At 44.9% G+C, this 23,529-nt stretch overlaps 1 long non-coding RNA gene across 2 annotated transcripts in view; it reads right to left on the bottom strand.

Annotated features, from left to right (window-relative positions):
• Positions 1-19,617, bottom strand: part of LOC147362185 (uncharacterized) — a 41,163-nt gene extending 21,546 nt beyond the window's left edge. The window contains exons 1-3 of one of the 2 annotated variants that reach the window (XR_015136008.1): positions 19,323-19,579; positions 13,312-13,475; positions 1,276-2,091 (exon numbers count right to left, since the gene is read on the bottom strand). This is a non-coding gene — a long non-coding RNA (uncharacterized LOC147362185). Of the gene's footprint in view, positions 1-1,275; positions 2,092-13,311; positions 13,476-19,322 lie in introns of both variants that reach the window. The other variant, XR_015136009.1, reaches the window with a different exon arrangement.
• Positions 19,618-23,529: the final 3,912 nt, after the last annotated feature.

Below are 23,529 nucleotides of genomic sequence, written 5' to 3'. Positions count from 1 at the left end.
TATAAAAACAAATATAAATCACTGAAAGGTAAAGAAATTCATAATATGTGATTGAAAGCTTCATTCTAAGCAAACTGTGTTCTCTTAACCTAGAGAGTAGACTAAATTCCAGTCTGACCAGCTTACCAGATAAGAAACAAACAAAAAAATTGTTTATGGGTAAGCTTAGAAAAGTCTTTTCCATATATCTTGAAGGAGCAGTATTTTTGCAAAGGCATCAGTGTGAAACCATAGAAGGCATGCTTAAAACCTGATTGAATTGAAATTGACAAAGTAATCTGGTCACTGCTGTAACCTGAAACACTTGAATATGATAACTAGGATTATAACTGACAGCATTTTACCAGAACATATCAGGCTTTCATGAATGTCACATAATTTCTAGGATATCTATATTAGTATCATCAACCATACAATATAACTTGAGAAGATTCATCACTCTTTCTGACAACACTTCCCATGTAATTTAACACGTCCAATGAACTCAGGTAGTTTAATATCTCTCTTTGGGATGTCTCAGGGGCCCTCTGAAGCACCCCAAAGTTAGCTCGACGTCAAATGATTTCTTTGCTTTACCTCTTCTGTATATTTACCTGAGATCTAATCTTTACTATTTTCACTCCTTCTTCTAGCTTTGAGTTTGGTCTGCGCTCCCCTTTCTGCCTAGGGTAAAGATAGGTTGCTTATTCGAGCTTTCTTTTTAATGGATGCATTCACAGCTTTACATTTCATTGTTGGTGATGTTTTTCCAGAATCCAATACATTACTGCAGCTTCCTAAGTCCATACCTAGAATTTGTTGGCATAAAGTTCAACCAGGAAATGTGAAATTCATGAAAATCTGATATGTCCTGGTAAAATGTTGTCACATAATTTCTAGGATATCTATATTAGTAACATTAACCATACACTATAACCTGACAAGATTCAATTTTAAACAAAAGTTACTTCAAATAGGTCAACAAAAGTAACAAATCTTTAGCTATACTGACTAAGAAAAAAGACAACTAAAATCAGCAACAAAGAGGAAACATAACTGCTGATATGAGAAAACAGCACAGTAAGGGAGAGCTCTGAGCAGCTGAGCGCTGTGAGATGGGATAACATGATGAAATTCTGTTATTTAAGCCTCAGTCTGTGGTATTTTATTCTGGCAACCCTAGCAAACTAGCATAGCTTTATCCTCTTTCTTGCAAATAAAAGTTATGAAAATAGTGCCAAAACCCACAAAGTATATAAAGTATCCGAAAAGAGGAAAAAGAAAAGGACGAACTACCTAGGGTGTTGGTATGTTCTGCTGACCGTTGGGCAGTGCTGACCGTTGGGCAGTGCCGGGCCCCGGCCAAGTGCTTGAGACAGAGATGGTTGTAGTGGGAGTGGACGTGGTGCCCAGCGGCCAAGACTGTCTGCTTTAGCTGCAGATCGTTCCCCTTCCTCAACTCAGTAAACACCCGCCGTGGTCGCTGGGTGGGGACAAAGGTCTGCAGAGGTGGCCCTGTCACAGCCACTGTTGACTCTCCTTGGACACCGACCCGCATGGCCTTCAGCCTGCCCCTGTCCTCTCTGCTGACGTGCCCTGAGCCCCTCCTGGGCACAAGCCTCACCAGGGGCTGGGAACACAACCAGAGGTGATTGCCCAGCCTGCCCCACAGGCCCGGGTCTGGTAGGGAGGTGGCGTGAACTGGGTGAGTGCTCCACAGGGTGCTGGCCGGGGTCTCGTCTACCCGGCAGCTGTGAGTCAAAGGCGGGAGTAGCTTTTTCTTTGTTTCTTACCAAAGTTAAAATAAAAACATCCAAACCACCAGCCTTGGTGTACTCCTTTCCCTATTTGGAACCATGTATTGTTGTTCCATGTCCAGTTTTAACTGTTGCTTCCTACAGGTTTCTCAAGAGGCAGGTCAGGTGGCCTGGTATTCCCATCTCTTTCAGAATTTTCCACAGTTTGTTGTGATCCACACAGTCAAAGGCTTTGGCATAGTCAATAAAGCAGAAATAGATGTTTTTCTGGAACTCTCTTGCTTTTTTGATGATCCAGTGGATGTTGGCCATTTGATCTCTGGTTCCTCCAGCCCAGCATTTCTCATGATGTACTCTGCATATAAGTTAAATAAGCAGGGTGACAATATACAGTAAGTCAAGGCACCAGCAAGATCACAGGATATGCAATCAACAGGGATCTTAATGGTACCAGAGAGCCTTTTTTTGCCGTGCTGCAGGAGGTGCATGCTGCTACTTTATTCTTGCCACCCTGGAGTTGCAGCTTCCTAAGTCCTTACCTAGGATTTGTTGGCATAAAGTTCAACCAGGAAAAACAGAAAACAAAACCTGTTTTAGTGTGTCTCTTGATATTTGGTTTTGTTTTACATTTGCAAGAGCAAAACACAGAAAATGAAGCAAAAGATACTTTCAAACATATATGGTTACCTGATTTAGAATTACTGATTCAAAGAGTGTCTGTAAAAATAAAATGTGACGTCCACTTCCAGCTTTAAGAGAAACAGCATCTGAACGTCCTCACCTGGCACTGGTAATTAGAAAGCTGAACAAAATACTCGGAACAACTGTTTTCAGGTCCTGGACAGCAGGCCATGCAGGACTAAGTTCCTAGAGTGAAGATGGATACACACATCCATCTGAAGACTCCTGGCTGTCTGCCTTCAGGCAATTTCCATGCTGCAGGTACAGGGAGGGGAACCCAGATGCAGCCCAGCAAAGCCCTGATCTGAGAACACAGGTGAGCCAGGGAGGCGCAGCAGGTGATATGTGTGGGGCAGGGCATCCAAAAGAGAGCTACTCAGACAGAAAGAATGATTCCAAGTGCCTAATGAGCCTGCTGAGTCTCTGTCATCTGATCACACACGGGTTGGCTTCTCTAAAATGTCTATTCATGAGTCTTTTCTGGTTGTAATGTTGTCTATTTTTTTTTTCCTATAGATCTGTTATTATTTGCTTAAAATACTTAGGTGATCCAATGTTGTTTTATATATTTACATATGTATGTGTGTGTGTGTGTGTGTGTGTGTATAGTTTTTGATGTATTAACCCTTTGTCATACAATGGCCTCCTTTGATGTTTGTTATCATTTTTTCTTAAAGTCTATTTTGTCTGATATAAGAATTACTATGCCCCCTTTCTTTCTGTTTTCATTCCTGTCAAATACCTTTATCTATCCCCTCACTTTGAGCCTTTGTGTATCCTTAAAGCTGAAGTGAGTTTCTTGTAGACAGCATATAGTTGGGTCTTTTTTTTTTTTTTTTAAAGCATCTGTGTCTTCTTATTGGTGAACCCACTCTATTTGCATTTAGACTGGGTATTGATATGTAAGAACTGACTCCTGCCATCTGAGTGATTGCTTTCTGGTTGTTTTTTGTCTCCACTGATTCCTTTCCCCTTTGTTTCTGCCTACTTTTGTAAATTGGTGGCTTTTCATCGGGGTATTGTTTCCCCTTTCTATATTCCTTGCATCTACTCTAGATTTTTACTGCGGTTACCATGGAGCTTACATTAAAATTTTATACCTAAAACAGTTTGTCTTGTGCTGATTGCAACCTGGCTTTTTTAGCCAATAAAGTGGCTCCGCCATGTAACTCTTCCTCTGCAATATTCTGATGTTCCAGTTCTCTCTGATGCTGTGTGTTTGGTGATAAGGTGTATTAGCTGTAGTTACTTTCAGTCATCCTTTCCTTGAGCCTTTATACTTGAAATTGTTAATATACCATTCTTCTAAGTAACTGGAATTAACTAAATCTGACTATACATTTTTACCTGACCTAGTGTGTTATATACTTTTGTGTGTGTTCATGTGTTACTTTGCATCTTTTTTATTCTGCTTGAACTTCTTCAGCATTCTTTGCAAGGCAGGTCTGGTGGTGATGAACTCCCTCAGCTTTTCTTTAGGAAAACCTTTATTTTCCCTTCATATTTGAAGGATAAGTTTGGTGAATAGAGTTTTTCTGGTTGGCAATTTTTATTGCTCTGCCTCTGAATATTTCAGTTTACTCTCTCCTGGCCTGTAGTTTTCTTCTGAGAAATCCCCTGATAGCCTCGTGGGGTTTCCTGTGTCAGTTATAGTCATGCCTGTAAGTAAATCAGACATTTCTATTTTAGATAGGAAAATTTAATCAGTATTTTGTAACAACAGTAAGGAAAATTGTCATGGTCTGGGCACTGGTTGGAAAAGAATTTCCTGACATGAGACAGAGTGAGAGGGAAATAAAATTTATTAGCGTGGGAGACGCTATTAGAACAGCAGGCCAGCTCAAGAGAGAACCGTCTTTAAACAGGGGCTCTTAGTCCAATTTCATAACCAGGGTACAGGGAGCAGGTAGGGGTCTTGCGGGTCATTGCTGATTGGATGAGAAGGGGGGGGCGGAGAGTAAGGCAAAGATCTTCTCCTTATGGGCTAGTAGGGGAGACAGGTTGTACTGCTCAGGAGGACCTGAAATCCGTTAGCAGTTACACCATGGGGGAGGGAAGGACGATCAGGGTCTGGTTCTCCGTTCCTGACTTCCCTTCCTCCTTGGTTTTCTCTGCTCTTCTGTCCTTGGGTCTCCACCTTCCGCCCTCTCTTTATTTTTAGGGCCAATTCTTTGGCCCCTTTTGATACCCTGCTCAGATCTATCTACCTATTTCCCTTCTCAGGCATTTGGGAACCCGGTCTCAGGGGAAAGGGGCAATGACCACTCTGGCTTCTTCAGGCTGCAGGGGCGTCGTGGGGCTCTAGGTTCCCTTTGCCTGCTCTCTGCCAGGATGCATTTACAGAAGGAGATGAGAGTCCGAGTCCATGGAACGATAAGGCAACTTGTTTCAGCGTTGTCTGGGTGTTGGCCAGGGAATATTCTTGTCAAACTATCACTTGGAGGTTTGTTGTATTCTAGAAGAAACAAACTTAACAAGAAAGTTAAAGATACATGGGCCAAAGATTGAGAGAAACAGGAAGCTCCCGAGGAGCTAGCCAGGAGAACCAGGACTAGACATTGGGTCATGACATTAGTGTTTCTCTGGGTGCAAGAAGAGGCGAGAAGCTGGGCTCATAAAAACCTTTACCTGAAAACATCTGACTCTCTGAAGGCCAGTTCTTCTGGGTTTTTCCCAGAGCACAGAGTACCTTATTTCTGATCTCCACCGTTAACTCCTTTCAGGGTCAGCAGCTTGCAGTGGTCATGATGTAATCTTTGTAGAGACAGCTGGCAAGTGCCGACTTCCAGTCAGCAGGGTCCCTTCATAATCACATGTTTGACCATGCTTTGGGGGCATTTCAGGGCCCTCGTGTCCCAGGTCTAATGAAGATTCCATTGACAGGCCATTGTGTGCTGTTACTAGACCAGACCTTGCAAGTAGCAAAAGTCTCAGGACCACACCTGTCTTACTAGCCTCTTGGCCCAGGAGAATATTCCCTCTTGTTGCTTCTTTCCATATCTAGAGTTACATTATTACATTCATTGATCTCATCAGTTCAGTTCAGTTGCTTAGTCGTGTCTGACTCTTTTCGACCCCGTGAATTGCAGCACACCAGGCCTCCCTGTCCATCACCAACTCCCGGAGTTCACTCAGACTCACATCCATTGAGTCGGTGATGCTATCCAGCCATCTCATCCTCTGTCGTCCCTTTCTCCTCCTGCCCCCAATCCCTCCCAGCATCAGAGTCTTTTCCAATGAGTCAACTCTTCACATGAGGTGGCCAAAGTACTGGAGTTTCAGCTTTAGCATCATTCCTTCCAAAGAACACCCAGGACTGATCTCCTTTAGAATGGACTGATTGGATCTCCTTGTAGTCCAAGGGATTCTCAAGAGTCTTCTCCAACACCACAGTTCAAAAGCATCAATTCTTCAGTGCTCAGCCTTCTTCACAGTCCAACTCTCACATCCATACATGACCACTGGAAAAACCATAGCCTTGACTAGACGGACCTTTGTTGGCAAAGTAATGTCTCTGCTTTTGAATATGCTCTAGGTTGGTCATAACTTTCCTTCCAAGGAGTAAGCATCTTTTAATTTCATGGCTGCAGTTACCATCTGCAGTGATTTTGGAGCCCCCCAAAATAAAGTCTGACACTGTTTCCACTGTTTCCCCATCTATTTCCCATGAAGTGATGGGACCGGATGCCATGATCTTTGTTTTCTGAATGTTGAGCTTTAAGCCAACTTTTTCACTCTCCACTTTCACTTTCATCAAGAGGCTTTTTAGTTCCTCTTCACTTTCTGCCATAAGGGTGGTGTCATCTGCATATCTGAGGTTATTGATATTTCTCCCGGCAATCTTGATTCCAGCTTGTGCTTCTTCCAGTCCAGCGTTTTCTCATGATGTACTCTGCATATAAGTTAAATAAGCAGGGTGACAATATACAGCCTTGACATACTCCTTTTCCTATTTGGAACCAGTCTGTTGTTCTATGTCCAGTTTTAACTGTTGCTTCCTGACCTGCATACAGATTTCTCAAGAGGCAGGTCAGGTGGCCTGGTATTCCCATCTGCTTCAGAATTTTCCACAGTTTATTGTGATCCACAGAGTCAAAGGCTTTGGCATAGTCAATAAAGCAGAAACAGATGTTTTCCTGGAACTCTCTTGCTTTTTCCATGATCCAGCGGATGTCGGCAATTTGATCTCTGGCTCCTCTGCCTTTTCTAAAACCAGCTTGAACATTAGGAAGTTCACTTTTCATATACTGCTGAAGCCTGGCTTGGAGAATTTTGAGCATTACTTTACTAGCGTGTGAGATGAGTGCAATTGTGTGGTAGTTTGAGCATTCTTTGGCATTGCCTTTCTTTGGGATTGGAATGAAAACTGACCTTTTCCAGTCCTGTGGCCACTGCTGAGTTTTCCAAATTTGCTGGCATATTGAGTGCAGCACTTTCACAGCATCATCTTTCAGGATTGAAATAGCTCAACTGGAATTCCATCACCTCCACTAGCTTTGTTCATAGTGATGCTTTCTAAGGCCCACTTGACTTCACATTCCAGGATGTCTGGCTCTAGATGAGTGATCACACCATCGTGATAGAGAGTAGACTAAATCCCAGTCTGGTACTAGCTTACTAGATAACAAACAAACAAAATGTGTTTATCTGTGAATCTTAGAAGTCTTTTCCATAAATCTTCAAGTAGCAGTATTCTTGCAAAGGCATCAGAATGAGACCATAGAAGGCGTGTTTAAAATCTGATTAAATTGCAATTGACAAAGTAGCCTGGTCATTGCTGTGATATGTAACCCTTTAATATGATAACTAGAATTATAACTGACAACATTTTACCAGGACATATCAGATTCTCATGAATTTCACATAATTTCTAGGATGTCTATATTAGTAACATCAACCATACACTATAACCTGACAAGATTCACCACTCCTCCAACAATACTTCCCATGTAATTTAACATGGCAAATGAACTCAGGTAGTTTAACATCTCTCTTTGGTATGTCTTAGGGGCCCTCTGAAGCACCCTAAAGTTAGCTAAACATCAAATGATTTAGGAAATGTTTTCAATAAATATCAAACGGGTTTATAACACTGTCAGATAGGATCATATAAGTCTCTATGAAACAATAGTTACTCACTTAGCCAAAGGTAACAAAAGATTTCAAAGGTAAACATAGATCACTTCAGAGAAAAAGAAACTTAAAATCCAGTATCAAAGGCAGTTCAACATCTCAAGAAAACTTGTATTTATGCACAAAACTCTTCCCTTGGCGTCCACTTCCCATAAAACCTTCTCATCACATTCTGTACCCATTACTTTGTTCTCCCATCCTGAAACAGCCACCTGTAAGTCAGACCCACTTCCTTCTCCCTCCATAAAATGTAATTTCATGTCTCATATCTTTTTTACTGAAAACACACATCCTACTTTCCGTAAGCAACCAAGAACTGGCCTTTATATTAGCATTCTATAGATTGGTGAACATAATTACCAGTGATAATTTCTAAAGAAAATTCTAGAGGACATCTCAGGAGGGCATCAAACATTATTCATTAATCGTCCAAAATCTCTAGTTTCTCTCTAAGAGGAAGTTAGTGTTCAGTAATGAATGTTTCAGAATCTTATTTGGAAATGACCTAGCTATTCAATAAGCTTCTGTCACTTAGTTTAGCCACCCCCCCCCCCCACCTAGAAATTCAAGTTACCCCAATCTGGAGAGACTACTTTAGACAGGCATTCCTAAAATATAATTATTCTTAATAGTTTATCTAAAAGTTCATATCTCACTTACATTTTTTACGAGTTTTTTTTCTTCTAGAAGTACTGTCCTTGTTGGCAAACTTGTAACAGATATAACAATATAACAATATTTAACTTATAATAAACCTAGGTACAATTAAAATATTATGCTTAATGTTAATGACTGTTAGACATGTCTATATTAGATTAGCAAACAAACATTAATACTAGATATTTAATATTGAATATTTCCCAGTTCACGTGAATCTGATATTCATTTAGATTAATTGCACTTGTATTTAGAATTGTCTGATTTGTAAGTACTTATTTTTCTTTGAAGTGAAGTGAAGTGAAGTCACTCAGTTGTGTCCAATTCTTTTCGACCCCATTGACTGTAGTCTAACAGGCTCCTCTGTCCATGGGATTTTCCAGGCAAGAATACTGGAGTGGGTTACCATTTCCTTCTCCAGGAGATCTTCCTGACCCAGGGATTGAACCCGGGTCTCCTGCATTGTAGGCAGACACTTTACCATCTGAGCCACCAGGGAAATGTGACCCTCAAATGTATGGCCAGCTGGCTTTCAACCAGCATCCCGAAAGGATAGTCTTTCAACAAGTGGTGGTGGAACACTAGAGAGCCGTTAAGTGAAACAAACCACCAACTCCCCCCAACACTTACTTTAAGAATTTTTATTCTTCAACTTTTCTTTAGGCCAATTAAATTAGAACTCATTTACCATTTTGGCAATATTATTAAAACAAACAAACAAAAGACACACACTGAGACAGATAAATCAAGACAGACAGACAGAAATCTCATAGTTCTCCACTTGACATTTAAAAAGTCTCTTTGACGACCCCCCTCCCCCGTTTTCTTGAAGTTCTAATTTGCCCAAGGCTGAGGTCTCAGGCAAAGTGGGCTGTGTATTTCATGTATTTCAGGGACATGAAAAGGGTTAACTTCAAGCTTTTCCCTAGGCAGTCTTTTTAACAAACTTGTTGTTTTTAATTGCATATGCAAAAATAACTTGTTTTGCAGTTTCCAAGAAAAAATTTTTTTCAGTTTAACCAGTTTTCTCCAGAGTCTAAAGAACATCATGGCCATCCTGTGTCCTAAAGTCACCTTTCCTTTCTGTATTCGTAGGTTTATACCTGAATTATAGGCCAAATAGTGCTCAGATTGACTCTGCTGTCAGGGGCAGATCAGCTGACAAAAATCGTGGATTGTCCCTCTGGTGGGAAGGGAGGTCTTTGTCCCATCAGAAGGATCTGAAGGGTTAAGGGAATTTGCAGGAGTGCGGGAAGCTTGGTCCTTCCCCACCCTGAGAAACAGGAATAGTTACAAGGGAATTCTTTAGGATGTTCAGGGGTGGGGGAAGCTTGGTTCTCTCCCGACCTGAGAGATAAGCATAGTTAGAAGGGGATCTTCAGAATGTTAGGAGAGCTTTTGATCCTTCAGGCTTTTGAATATAGGAGAAAGACCTGGACCAAAGGGAACCTCAGAATCCTCTCCAAGAGATCATGTGGGCATGAAAGGTCGAGTAGGGGTCATCTAGGAAACCTGATGGAGAGAGACAGAGGGGGACAGGAGACAGGGAGGCAACAGGAAGACATGCGGCATGGGTCCCTGAAATCCGGATTCCGACTGAGGGCCCCGAAGGACTGAAAGTAAGGAGATTCTGAGTTCTCTCACTGCTTTTGGCAAAAGCTAGTGTGCCTTTCAGAGGCCATTTTTTGGGGTCCCCCACGGCGCAGGAGTGCAGCTGGGAGGAGTTGCTGCACTTCCAAGGTCAGGGGCAGCAGCTGAGAGGCGCTACCTCATGTCTGAGGTAAGGAGAAGCGGCTGTGCTTTGCTGGAGCTGCTGTGAAGAGATACCCCATGTCCAAGGTAAGAGAAACCCAAGTAAGACGGCAGGCACTGAGAGAGGGCATCAGAGGGCAGACAGACGGAAACCACAATCACAGACAGCTAGCCAATCTGATCACATGGACCACAGCTTGTCTAACTCAATGAAACTAAGCCATGCCCTGTGGGGTCACCCAAGACGGACGGGTCATGGTGGAGAGGTCTGACAGAATGTGGTCCACTGGAGAAGGGAATGGCAAACCACTTCAGTATTCTTGCCTGGAGAACCCCATGAACTGTATGAAAAGGCAAAAAGATAGGACACTGAAAGATGAACTCCCCAGGTCGGTAGGTGCCCAATATGCTACTGGAGATCAGTGGAGAAATAACTCCGGAAAGAATGAAGGGATGGAGCCAAAGCAAAAACAATACCCAGTTGTGGATGGGAATGGTCTTAGAAGCAAGGTTCGATACTGTAAAGAGCAATATTGCAGAGGAACCTGGAATGTCAGGTCCATGAATCAAGGTACATTGGAAGTGGTCAAACAGGAGATGGTAAGAGTGAACGTCAAGTTGGACTATAAAGAAAGCTGAGCACCGAAGAATTGATGCTTTTGAACTGTGGTGTTGGAGAAGACTCTTGAGAGTCCCTGGACTGCAAGGAGATCCAACCAGTCCATTCTAAAGGAGATCAGTCCTGGGTGTTCATTGGAAGGACTGATGCTGAAACTGAAATTCCAATACTTTGGCCACCTGATGTGAAACGCCCCTGTTGGTGGGAGAGATTGAGGGCAGGAGGAGAAGGGGAAAACAGAGGATGAGATGGTTGGATGGCATCACCAACTCAATGGACATGAGTTTGAATAAGCTCCAGGAGTTGGTGATGGACAGGGAAGCCTGGCGTGCTGCAGTCCATAGGGTCACAAAGAGTCAGACACGACTGAGTGACTGAACTGAACTGAGTTTGTATTTGGGCCAGGCCTTTTGAAGAGCTAAATTTTCCAGTTTTGAGAATGTAGCCAAGGGGTGAGCCTGAGAGAGGCTCCCGTGACGTACCAGAGCTCACTCTTAGCGTATCTGCCATAGAATGGGGTACTGAGAGTCACAGGCTGACAGAAAGGCCTCCCTTTTGCCCCAGTGATCTCCCCGTGTGACTAATGCACGAACATGGCTGACGGACCCAACAGTCGCGCCTGACAGTGAGAGGTGATCCCTAAGAACTGTGCAGCTAGGGCACCGTGTGACCTGGGCAGAGACAGATTCCATACTTTTCACAAGTGCACGGGGCACATTCTCCAAAATTGACCAAATGTTAGGCCAGAAAATAAGTCTACTCTAAATACACTCAAATCATAGAAAGGAACTTTTTCCTGTCACAATGCAATGAAATGAAGTTAACAGTAGAAGGAAAAGTGGGAAAATCCACAAGTATGTGAAGATTAAACACACTCTTAAATAAACAGCAGGCTAAAAATAATAAAAAAAAGGAACTTGGAAAATACCTGGAAATAAATCAAAATATTAACAGAACATACCAATATGTATGGGGTTCTGCAAAAACATCACCAACAGTGAAATGTAAAGCTGAGAATGCATACATTAAAAAGAAAGCTCAAATCAGCAACCTACCTTTACACCTAGGCAGAAAAGGGAGAGAAACCGAACTCAAAGCTAGAAGGAGGAATCAAAAGAGTAAAGATTGGCTCTCAGATAAATATACAGAAGAGGAAAGCCAAAGAAATCCATTTTAAACAAAAGGTACTTCAAACAGGTAAAAAAAAAGTAACAAATCTTTAGCTATATTGACTAAGAAAAAAGACAACTCAAATCAGTAACAAAGAGGAAACATAACTGCTGACATGACAAAACAGAACATAAGGGAGAGCTCTGAGCAGCTGAGCGCTGTGAGATGGGATAACCTGGTGAAACTGTTGTTTAAGCCTCAGTCTGTGGTATTCTATTCTGGCAGCCCTAGCAAACTAGCATAGCTTTATCCTCTTTCTTGCAAATAAAAGTTACGAAAATAGCGCCAAAACCCACAAAGTATATAAAGTATCCGACAGGAGGAAAAAAGAAAAGGACGAACTACCTAGGGTGTTGAGAAAAATCTTTTTCTTTGTTTTTTTTTTACCAAAGTTAAAAATGTCAAAACCACCAGAAAAGAGTCATGAATAGACATTTTAGAGAAGCCAAACAACAACCGTGGTAAAACAACCAGAAAGTCATTCCGTTGGTAAAAACAGTAAAATAATATATAAAATAAAAACAGTAAAATGCATTTTATTCTTTGGAGGTTTTTAAAAATTCAATTTATGGAAATTCCAAAGAGGTTATAATACAGGCACATGATACCAGATACTGAAAGTACACTTTGCACTAATCTGTGCCTCCTGTCATTTAGCCTGTGTGTCCAGGGCCATCTGCCTCCACAGGTAGTATTTTGTTTCTTATGGATCCTTCTAGAGTTCCTTATAAGCAAACATGAAAATATATTTCTCCTTCATGCCCTAATTCAAAAGATGCTGCTGAGTCACTTCAGTCGTGTCCAACTCTGTGCAACCCCATAGACAGCAGGCCACCAGGATCCCCCGTCCCTGGGATTCTCCAGGCAAGAACACTGGAGTCAGTTGCCATTTCCTTCTCTAATACATGAAAGTGAAAAGTGAAAGTGAAGTCGCTCAGTCATGTCCGACCCTCAGCGACCCCATGGACTGCAGCCTTCCAGGTGCCTCCATCCATGGGATTTTCCAGGCAAGAACACTGGAGTGGGGTGCCATTGCCTTCTCCAAATTCAAAACATACATAGTGGTATATTAAGCATGGTGTTTTGTTACATGTTGCTTTTATTTATTTGACAATGCCTTGGAAGTTGTCCTCTATCAGGACATAATTTCCTGCAGAGCAGTGCACTGAATGGATGATGTAGTAGTATAATCCTTCTTGGCCATCCACATTGGGATGAACACTGATATGCAGCAATCTGTTTATATTACGAACAATGCTGCAATGGAGAACTGTGACCTGTGTTATCCTGCTGCTAGCAAGTGTAGGATATATTTCTAAAGGATTTGTAACCTGGAGTATTTGTAACTGAGAGAGCATTTGATAAGATGGTACCAGTAAGATCCTTCTGAGCCAGCAATGAGCCTTTCTCTTTGAACTGCAACTTCTCTATCACACCACTCCCCCACCTGTGTTTAAAACTGCTTTCCAACATTTTCTAACCTTCAGAAACCCTCTATAGTCTTCCCTATCATCAGCACTGCCCTTTATTCTCAGTGCAGTTACAACGTCACCAGGTATGTACCTGTTGTCTCCACTCTTCTCTGGGTCCATCACGCTCAACTCACTCCATTAGAGCTGGAGCCAATGTGGCCAGATAACTCCTTGAGTGTAGAGAAATGGGTCATGGATGATCTGAACCAGGGAGCCTGGTGCCCAGGAGAGAGGGAGGGTCCGTAACGGGTGTAACTGGGGAGAAGGAAAGGTATATTAGGTTTGATCCACGGTAATTTTTCAGGTGAAGATTCTATAGAGCCCAGATATGGGAGCAGGAGTCTTGGTTGGAGAATTTGTACTTGGGAATTTGTACCCAAATAGCACAGCTAAAATGGGAGGCAGGGACTACGAAGGGAACAGCATGTGAGTGAGTCTGCTGTGAACCTGCTGTGAGTGCCAGGGAGAGACACACACGGGCAAGGATGCAGCAGAGAGGCAGGAAGGCAGCAGCAGGCATTCCAAAAGGAAGGGGAGAGCGTCATGGCAATAAGGACGTGTCACAGAAGCATGTGCCACAGAAGGGTGGCGGTAAATGGAAAAGGGATCAGAAGTCATTCATAAGTCTTGGCAAGTTGCTTTATGAGAGGCTAAGGGCAGAATCAGACCATAGGATACAATGAAAGACAGATAAAATCGGTAGGTAAAACCCCATTCATGTTTAAATCGAGATTTTGTTAAAATGTTCTTTTAAGGAACATAGAAATACAATCTCGGATGAGAGGACGTTCAAGTTTAGGTGATGGCTGACAGAATGACTCCCTGCCTAAAAGAGATGCCATCAGCAACAGTTCTGTGCAGAGTCGGGCAGAGAGCCCATAACACTGGCGGACAGATGTGACGGGAGACACGTGTGGAAAAGGCTGGTGACTGGAGGTCTTCAGGGAAGAGGGGGTTCTTGCAGACTACATGCGCCACTGGACAGATAACATCAAGGGGGAGCTATTTGGGTCTTAGGAATTACTTAACCTGAAAAAAATTACTTAAACTGAATTTTAAATTGGCACCATGTAAAGTGCAATGGCTTCCCTGGTGGTTCCGGTTGTAAAGAATCTGCCTGCAATGCGGGAGGCACGGGTTTGATCCCTGGGTCAGGAAGAGGCCCTGGAGAAGAAAATGGCAACCCACTCCAGTATTCTTGCCTGGAGAATTCCATGCACAGAGGAGCCTGGCCGGCTACAGTCCATGGGAAAGCATGGGAGGAATAAACCCAGCAACGTGAGGAAGTGTGCTGTGTGCTGGGTTTTTCACCAGCTGGGTTTTTCACCGGATCACACAGTTGCTCCGGCTTTGGATCAACTCCTTCTGTCTCTGAACTTTTCTTGTATTTTAGTGTCTTTCTCTCTTATTTTTTAAAAGCCACATTCCTTAAACTTTCCACGCAGTTTTCCTCGTGGGTTTTCTCCCATGGAAGTAGGATTTCTAGGCATGGGTTCTACGTTTTCTTTCTACATAAACTTCATAAAAAACCCAACATTTTTTTGAGGCAACAGTTCTCAAACTGTAGAAATAAATTTATTTTGGTCCATACTGGCCAAGACTACAAAAATTGCTCCTCAGTCTCCTGAGTTTAAAATAGGCTCTGTGGTACCATCAAGGTTCCTGCTGATCTCAGATCCTGTGATCTTGCTGGTGCCTTGACTACTGCATGCACTCTGACTGCCAGGGCCCTGTGTCATCCATCTGTGTGGGCACGTGGCATCAATGTGCTGTATTTATGGAGAAGTATTCAGAGCAGGATCAAATCCCGGGATCAGGGACTGCCAGCACTGAGCTAGCACTGACCCCGCCCCACGCTGTCCGCACCCGGCCCCCCGCCGCCCCTCCTTCCCCAGCCCCGCCCCGCTTCCCTTCACCACGTGTGCGCTCACTCACGTCAACTCAGCCCCCATGTGTTTCCACCCTCCAAGTTGGTGCCCATCTCAGGACATTGGTACCTGCTCTTCCCTCTCCTAGAATGCCGTTGTCCTAGAGCTTAAAGGGGCCGCTGTTTTCTGCTCATCTGGATGGCAGCTCAGATATTAACCTCTCGGATGGGCATTCTTGGACCAGCCTGTCTAATGCTGGTGTTTCCCCTTTACCATCCCTCGTGACCCTGATGTTTTCCATCAGTGTTCTTGTTTAGTCACTAAGTCATGTCTGACTCCTGCGACCCCAGGGACTGCAGCCTGCCAGGGTCCTCTATCCCTGGGATTTCCCAGGCAGGAATCCTGGAGTGGGTTGCCATTTTCTTCTCTAGGGGATTTTCCTGACCCAGAGATTGAACGCGTGTCTCCTGCTTGGCAGGTGGATTCTTTACCACTGAGTCACCTGGAAAGCTCAGTTTTTTCTTTATAATGCTAATCAAAACTTTTCCCCAATTAAAATTTTTATTTATAAGAGTCTGTGTACTCCAGAAAGTCACATGAAGTCAGGGTCCCTATCTGTTCACTTATTCACGTGCCTCCAGTGATTACAATTCTCAGTTGGTAAGTATTTATTGAGTAATGAATACAAGAGCCTTAAGGTCCCTTTAATTCAAATTCATGGATTATAAATGAGAAGTGAGCTACCAAGTGTCCCACAAGTGGTCACCTCAAGCCAATCCAGAGATAGCGAACTGCACATGTTAGAGCAGAATGAACTGCTAGTGACTGAAAAAGAAGATGGACACTGGGATTCCGGTGAAAAAAATTCTCCACAATATAAACTGTGGGAAAATTTAGTGTGACTTATTAGACCAACAGATCTTATGAAAACAGGAGCAAAAATGGCCTCAGTGACCGATATACCTGAAGAATTCAAACTCAGAGACTCCTAAGGCCTTACCCAGGATTTATTGGCATAAAGTTCTTCTGGGGGGGGGGGGGGTGGGGTGGGTGGGGGAAGCCATCTAAGTGTGTCTCCTGATATTTTTATTTTAACATGTTCATGAACAAAAAAAAGAATATGAAACAAAAGACACCTTCAAGCCTATATGGTTAGGTGATTTTAAATTATTGATTCAAAAGTATAATTTTCTCTTGAAATGAAATGTGATTTCTGCCTCTAAATACAAGGAGTGTCTGGACTTCGTCACCTACTACTGGTAATTAGAAAGCTGAACAAAATCCATGAAATGAACCTTGAGTCAGAATGCTTGGCCAGAGGCAACCTGGAAACCAACCCCATCACCATAAATCCTGAGACTGCAGGTCACATGGCGAGAAGTCCCCTGGGCTTCCTCGCCCTGCTGCTGTCCTCCTGCCTGCCCTTCCCAATCAAGTCTCTTGCTTTGTCAGCACGTGTGAGCCCACTCTAGGGCCCTGGGAAGGGTTTCCCTTCCTGCAATGATAAGAGGAACAGCATCTAGACTTCCTCACCTACTATTGGGAATTAGAAAGCTGAACAAAATAGGAAACGGTTCTCAGACCCTGAACAGCAGGCAGTGTTAGGCTCCAGGACTAGGTTCCTCGAGTGAAGGTGAGCACACACATCAACCTGATGACTCCGCAGCTCTCTGCCTTCAGGCGGTTTTCACGCTGCAGCTGAGGGTAGAGGAACCATAAACATTCTGGCAAAAATCTGAATTGAGAACACTGGTGAGCTGGGAGGCCACGGAGGCTATAATCTGTGTGGCAGAGCATCAAAGAGGAGGGAGCTACTCAGAGAAAATGTTCCACAACTGCTTCATGATCCCTTTGAGTCTTTATCGAATATCAATATGAGGACACACAGGTGAGATTCCATAATGAATAAAACCACAAAAACATATAACATTGGTCTCACAAGCAAAAAAATTCCTTCTACATTAAATTTTTTTCACAATATGCCAATTAAATGAAGGCTAGTGAGCAGTACACACATACACAAATGGATATGTTTCTTAGAAAGCAATTTTTTAAAGATGTCAATAAACCTCTTGTCATTCCAATTTTAGAATTCTACTAAAAAAGTGAAAAAATTAATGTGGCAATATGTCTTTGCATACAAAAGGCATTCGAATAGCTTTCGTATTCTTTAAAATTTTTTTTAATTGGTGGAAATTGTTTTACCGTTTTGTGTTGGTTTCTGCCATACAACCACGCAAATTAGCCATAATTATTTATATATATGTATATTATATTTATATCACTTGCTTCTTGAGCTTCTGTCCCCTCCTTCAATAGCTTTAGTTTTAGGATGGAAAAGTTATAAGGAGCCCTACATTAATGTCTAAATAGTAAGGAAATCGTTAACAATGTCACACATGTTCCTAACTCAATATTATCCTTTCATTATCATGTTTATGAATATTTAAAAATACAAATCAGTAAGTGCATTGAGCAGCTACTATTTGCATTGTAAGGGGTCAGCCAGCACCACTTGCGTTAGGCTGAGACTAGGGGTATGCTTAAGAGTGGTAGCAAAACAGGAAGGCACGTCCTGCTCAGAGCTTGTGATGTAGAGAAGTTGGAGGCAGGCTGACAGGAACAGGGGCGCCCACGGGTTTGCTTAGAGGAACATATTCCCACCAATTTGTTTCTAATTGGAAAGGATAAATAAGGAAACAGTCACTGACCAAGACCGCACCTTGAGGCCTATTGCTGCAGTTTGGGGGTCTGGGTTTCCAGAAAGGTTGCTGCGGAGCATGGGGCAGGGCCTCAGGGGTTGTAGAGAATTTCCTCTGCTTTTAATAGTCATACTGAAACTCCTCTTTGGTCATCTTCAACTGAGCAGCTAGCTATTTTGTGGGTAAATTTTATCATTAATTACAGACAACGGCAATAATTACAGTAACGTTGAGTGACAACGATAATAGTAATTTTCATTATTATAGATTTCAATGTTTCATTTACTAACATCCACACTATAAATATTTTAAAGCACCAAAGTTGTCTGGCCATCTGGTCGACCTGTCGGCGGTGATCGCCCGGCTACAACCAAACAGCATGAACGCCACCGGGACAAGTTAGGATTGCAGGGCAGAGAAGGCACAGCCCCACCACAAAGCACTCATTCTCTCCGAGTTCGCGCTAGGTTGCATTCCTCTCCCCTAAGCGTCCTCCCGTCTACGCGTGTTCAGAGGCTCTTCCAGGACTAAAGACGCCCCAGGCTCGCGTCTCCCCGTTACCCTCAGCGTACGGCCCCGGCTGCTTTCTGGATCTCAAACATTTGTTCAGTGCCTCTGACCACCGACCCCGGGCAGGACTAAAGCGGCGCATTGGGCGACCTCCTTGTTCGCCCGCCGCGTTCCCTGTTGTCACCCGCGGCGAAGAACCCGTGTGTGGTCCACACAACCGCCGAGCCCGCAAGGGGAACAGACTACAGGCGGTCCCCGCGAAGACGCAGCCCAGCCTCGGACGATCGCTTGGTGACACGAGAGCGTCCGTCGAGGAGCAGCTCCACCGCCGCCTGGCGCTTGTGCGGACCTGGGCACCCATGCGGCGAGGACGTGGGGCCGGGAGACGCGAGCCCGGGGATGGCGGTGCCGCGGGGAGGGCCGGGCGCGCAGCCCAGCACCGCCTTGTTCCGCGCCTCAGGCCAGGCCCCACTCCGGGGGAAGACGGCCGGGATCCAGTGACGGTCGGCGGGAACCCAGCGCCGTCCGCCGACGGAGAAACACGACCACTCCCAGCCGAAGCGGGAAAACCGGAAAATGTGGCCCCAGGACACCGCGCGGGGCACGTCACTTTTCTGGCAGCGAGCCGTACCCCAGGCGGCGAAAACGTTCGGATCGCCGTCCAGCTTCTAGAGACAAGGCCCGTCCTCGCCATGAAGCCTGCACGTTTAAGTTCGGCGGGAGCAGGACGCTTTCAGGCCCGTATACGGGGCCCAGGCGCACCCGCCAACGAGCCCTCCGAGCACGAACTCGGCCGGGCTGGCCAAGCCCCAGAGTCGGGAGCCAGGGTACCGCAGAGGGGAGACGAACGCCCCTAACGGTGACCCAAGAGCCTGGCCGACGAGCCACAGGCACTCCGGCGCGGAAGACCATCTCCCTGCCCGCTCCAAGGCCCCTCGGATGGAGGAACGCGGGGAGATGCTGGTCGACCCAAGCGAGCGGCAACCCACAGGCGCCGCGGCACCAGGCCACCTCATAAATACCTGCAGACCTAGTCTTCAGCAGGAGCAGCCGTGCTCAAGTCTCCGCAACACCGGGGTTATCGCCGCCAGTGCCGCCGGCCTCTGGAGCTCTGCGCCTTGTTCGCCAGCTGAATCGTAGCCCTTATGAAGGTCGCCGAAGGAAAGGAACGCTCTGAAAGCGGCCGCCAGGGGCGCCCGACAAACGGTTCGAGTGTCCCCGGGACGAGTCGCCGGCAGGCCGCAGCTGCGCCGAACGCCCGAGCCCGCCCGGGGCCTCTGCCTCGGAGGGGGCTCCCCGCTCGGGACAGCGCGACGCGGCCTCACGGAGCGGCCCAGGCGGCAGATGAGGGCGCGCGGAGAGCGGGAGGCGCGGCGGAGAGGCCCTCCCCGCGAGACTGCAGGGCTGCAGGCCAACCTGAGCAAGGGAGATTCTGCAGGGGGCTGGGCTGTGTGAACTGTGAGCTGAAACAGCGAAAGTAAAACAGAAAGAAGGAAAGCACGGAAGACATCTTATTCTGTAATTTCAGAATTGAGACGTTACTAAAGTACAAAAATACAAGGCTCAGAAGCCATAAAGGTAACGACTGAAAACTTGACTATGTAAGTGGTCTGTTAGTCATTACCGGATGACAAGAAATCAGTGTGTGGGAACATTTGTGCGATTATATGTGTATTAAGAATGTTGATATCAGCATTACGTAATAGAATATTTAGAAAACACGGCAAGGGACCAGTTAAGTAAATTTTCAGTGCATTCACGTAACACAAGACTATCAATTTACTTTTTGGTTTATTGCTGTTATTTAAACGAGTTAGATCTATAGGTATTGACTTGGAAAGATGTTGATGGCAAACTGTCAAATAAAAACAAAGTTTTAGCACTTTCAGTGCCATATATATATATATATTCACATTTTAAAAAAATGAAGTGGAAAAATAAACAGAGTAGCTAAAGCGATTTTAAAGAGCAAGAATCAAGTCTTCCCTGTAGCCTGGTGTCTGGACAGAAAGATGTGCCAGAAACAAAGATGGGCCACACTACGTGCTTCTCTGCTCCCTCCTACTATAGTCTTGGGAAGGCAGCTGGCATCTCAGCCCCTGCACCTCTCTGCTCCACTAACACTCAGAGCCCCTGCAGGCAATCAGAACTCTGACTCTGCAGGCCTGGGATCCCTGTGTCCACAGTCTCTTCCTTCACATCAGAAGCCTCGAGCAATTCACTTGGTTTGCCCAATCATCCATGCCCAGAGCTGCTGGCTCTAACATACACCTGTGTAGTCCTTCTCTCCATAAGCTTTGAGCTGATATCCCAAGGGAAGACCATTCCCCTCACAAAACAGGTATGAACCGGAACTTTGCACCTGGACTCATTATACAAACTCTGCACACTCAATTCCCAAAGACACTACCCTTTTCACTGTGCTGTTTGCATGGTATAGCCATTGCTTACTTGAAGCATCCAGGCTCACTTATGTGGCAGGAAGAAATACCACACACACACACACACACACACACGTACAAACAGAGGCACACACACACCCCAGGAGCTAATCTGGACTCCTGCTAGGGGTGGCAGTGGTGGGAGCAGAAAAGACATCATTGTTGCTGCTTCTCGGGTCCTCTGCGCTGGCAGACCCTGGTTGCTTTGCTGACTTCACTGTGGTGAGCGCGGGCTTGGGGCGCCCTAGTCTGCAGTTTGCTGTCCAGCGCACTGTGCTTTTTTTGGTTCACTCTCCCCTTTCTCCTCAATGCACAGTCACCATTAAGAAATAAGAATCAACACACATTGCATTCAATTTCAAACTTGAACACAGTTTAAGAACTGAGACAAATTGAGTTATTGTGAAGAAGGTAGTGAGGAAATTTTATTTATCTGGTTTGTAGCTACCAAAATGTTCAAATATAGTCTATAAAAGCTTAATATTTTTTAAAATTAGGAAAAGTAAATAATCCCTCATTACTCCTTCTTGCCCATCACCACCTCTGTCCCAGCATCTGTCACACTGGGCTCACCTGACGACATGCCTGTTCTCCTGGTTTGGAGACTTCTTTCACACTCATCACTATCCTCTATGCTCACTACACACCTGAGGCCGTGGTAGCCATTCACATGGTAAATCAGGGGATTTTTCTCTAGTAAGCCTGAGGGTTGTATTTTTTCTTTCTTTTAATAGAAACCTCTCCCATCTGTCCTCTAAAGTCACAACCTTTGCGGATGCTGTAACATTGGGTGTGAATGACAGAAAGAGACTGTTTCCATATCAGTCCCTGAGCTGCCATATGCCTAACAGAGTGGTGGATGTTACTGGCATTAGTATTTCCTGGGTGTCGTTAGAAGATCCAGATTGAAATGAGAAACCGGACAATTTGGCAAGACACAGATCAAACCAGGAGCCAGAGCAAGTCCCTCTCATTGTTTCAAGGTCAAGAACTCAGCCACCACTGTCCTCCTCTGCATCCTCATGCAGGACGGTTGAAACTGACCAGATAAACCTGAGGAGATGGAAAGAAGTCATGAGAGCCAAGCCTCTAAAGCCCTGCTAGATACTCCAGGCATGAGTCCCCAACCACTCATCTGGGGGTGACCCCTCCTACCAAACCACAGGCATGCAGAGTTATGGGGAACCCTCCTCTCTGGGGTCAAAGCACTATGGGCTACTCCCCACATAGACAACGTAGTAATATTTCCATTTTACACAGAAAAAAAAAAGAAAGTCATGAGCTGTTATACTCTGGTTAGACCTACTTGTTCACAGCTATTTAATATTCAATTCCTATGATTTACATCAAATCCCAGGAAACCCCCATAGTGATCACTTGGGGAATCTTGACTCCACAGAACAAACACCACTCTCAAACATTTCCATAACTAATTCTTGATCAAATGCATCAGGCTTTTTTCTCCAATACCCACTGAAGTCTTTTAGAGTCCCCACCCTTCCTGCTGTGCCCTCCCCTGACCCTCTGGATGCAAGCGCCTTCAGTCATCTTGAGTCCTCCCCATGTGGGAATCAGGCAACTTTGGAGCCCTAACCTTAGTTCTGTCATGGCCTCAGATATGTGGCCAAGCCACTGTGAACCTTTTCAGTGGTGGGTGAAACAACCTAAGGGGTCATGTCTTGGTGGAAGGTCAGGCACTCTGGTCATACAGATAAGCTCTTAAACCCCCTTGCACAGGAAAGAAGTAGGAGCACATACATCATGAGTCCCCTGGTGGGTGTCACAGTCCCACAGGGCAGACACGCTCATCAAATGCAGAGGAGGTTTAATTTGGGGTGAAATCTAGTTGACACCTTCAGAGACATGGTGAAATACTACATGGATTTCTGTCCTGCTAAATATTATTGGCAGAAACATTCCTCATTTCATAATTTTTGTATAGGAAGGTATTTGTCTCTAAGGAAGGAAAATTAAAATAATTACTTTCTTCATCGAACAAATTTGTGTGCTCACTCAAAACATATTCTGACATTTAGTTGACACTCTCCATCTTCTTCAAAGATAAGAAATATAATCGTTTGTTTCATTTCACCCTGCTCATCTCCAGGTTTCCCATTTTCCCAGAAGGGTGTGCCTCCTCTGAGTACAAGTCCCACCTACTCTCTTGTCTTCATAAGAGAGCTGAGCTCAGGCCTCAACCATAAGTTCACCCTCGAAATAAATACCTCAGATGATCTAGTGGCCCCAGGAGAATGAGAAGCTGTCCCCAGTGTGGTGAGAAACCTCGGGTTCCCTCCCCAACTCATCTGCCTAGTCTCCCCTGCTCAGAGCTATTGTCCTAAATGACGTCTGTGGGCAGCAGCTGATGTGAAAGAGAAGAGTGTGCCCAGAGGCCCAGCACCGCCCCATTCTGTCCCCAGCAGCTCTAATTCTGGGTCTGGCTTCTTGTTTCATTTATTTTACCATGAGGGCTCTTCCCAGCCATCCTAGGACTTCCTTTAGAGTAGTTCTTTAAAGATCCCCCAACCACCATTGACCTTGTGTGCCGTGCTATACTTCCGTTCTGAAGCTAAATTCAGTTCTTTCAAAAGATTGAGTCCGGGGACTTCCCTGGACGTGCAGTGGTTAAGAATCCACCTGCCAATGCAGGGGACACAGCTTTGATCTCTGGTCTGGGGGATCCCACAAGCCACAGAGCAACGAAGCCTGTGCACCCCGACCACTGAAGTGTGCGCACCCTGGAGCGGGTGCTCCACAGCAAGGGAAGCCGCCACAGTGAGAAGCCAGG

The sequence above is a fragment of the Bos grunniens genome, chromosome 11 (genome assembly GCF_055505025.1).
Source record: "Bos grunniens cultivar Pamir isolate PY7600 chromosome 11, Bosgru_T2T1.0, whole genome shotgun sequence".
NCBI classification, from domain to species: domain Eukaryota; kingdom Metazoa; phylum Chordata; class Mammalia; order Artiodactyla; family Bovidae; genus Bos; species Bos grunniens.
This window is presented reverse-complemented; position numbering and strand designations above follow the sequence as displayed.